Genomic DNA, 1,543 nt, shown 5'->3' on the forward strand with positions numbered 1-1,543 from the left:
TGTCTACTCCTGGGGCCCTGTTTCGACTTAGGTCTTTCAGTGTTCTGTCAAATTCTTGACACAGTATCATGTCTTCTATTTCATCTTCATCTACATCCTCTTCTATTTCCATAATATTGCCCTCAAGTACATCGCTCTTGTATATACCCTCTATATACTCCTTCCACATTTCAGCTTTCCCTTCTTTGCTTGGGACTGGTTTTCCATCTGAGCTCTTGATATTCATACAGGTGGTTCTCTTTTTGCCAAAAGTCTCTTTAATTTTCCTGAAGGCAGTATCTATCATATCCCTAGTGATACATGTTTCTAAATCCTTACATTTGTCTTCTAGCCATTCCTGCTTGGCCATTTTGCACTTCTTGTTGATCTCATTTTTGATATATTTGTATTCCTTTTCGTCTGCTTCATTTCCTGCATTTTTATATTTTCTTCTTTCATCAGTTAAATTCACCATCTCTTCTGTTACCCAAGGGTTTCTACTAGCCCTCATCTTTTTACCTACTTGATCCTCTGCTGCCTTTACTATTTCATCTCTCAAAGCTACCCATTCTTCTTCTTCTGTATTTCTTCCCCTCGTAAATGTCAGTCATTTCCTAATGCTCTCTCTGAAACTCTTTACAACCTTTGGGTCTTTCAGTTTATCCAGGTCCCATCTTCTTAAATTCCCACCTGCTTGTTTTAATCTCAATTTCATAACCAACAGACTGAGGTCAGAGTCCACCTCTGTCCCTGGAAATGTCTTACAATTTAAAACCTGGTTCCTAAATCTATGCCTTACCATTATATAAACTATCTGAAATTTGCCAGTGTCTCCAGGCCTCTTCCACATATACAACCTTCTTTAATGATTCTTAAACCAAGTGTTAACTATGATTAAGTTATGCTCTGTGCAAAATTCTACCAGGCAGCTTCTTCTTTCATTCCTTACCCCCATTCCACATTCACCTACTACTTTCGCTTCTGTTCCTTTTCCTACTGTTGAATTTCAGCCTCCCATGACTACTAAATTTTCATCTCCCGTCACTATCTGAATAGTTTCTTTTATTGCATCATACATTTCTTCAATCTCTTCGTCATCTGTGGACCTAGTTGGCATGTAACTTGTACTACTGTGGTAGGCGTGGAATTTGTGTCTATCTTGGGTTCACTAAGCTGTTCACGGTAGCTTGCCCGCACTCCTATTTGATTTTGTATTTATAACCCTTTATTCACCTGACCAGAAGTCTTGTTCCTCCTGCCACCGAACTTCACTAATTCCCACTATATCTAACTTTAATCTATCCATTTCCCTTAATAAACTAATACATTTTTTTAAAAAAATTATTACATTTAATACAAAATATAATAAGCACTTCCCCTGTGTCTCTATGGAACAGTTTGAGCTGTATTTCGATTCTGCACTTGTTTTTTGTGCGACTCATTCTCTCGTACATGCAAATGTTTAATGTAGGAACTGAATTGTCATCTTCGGGGAAGCAATTTTGGAAGGCCTTCATCTAATCTTCTTTTTAAGTGTCATTATCGTCAACAAGCATCTGGGCAA

The sequence above is a fragment of the Schistocerca cancellata genome, chromosome 1, assembly GCF_023864275.1.
Source record: "Schistocerca cancellata isolate TAMUIC-IGC-003103 chromosome 1, iqSchCanc2.1, whole genome shotgun sequence".
Lineage (NCBI taxonomy): Eukaryota > Metazoa > Arthropoda > Insecta > Orthoptera > Acrididae > Schistocerca > Schistocerca cancellata.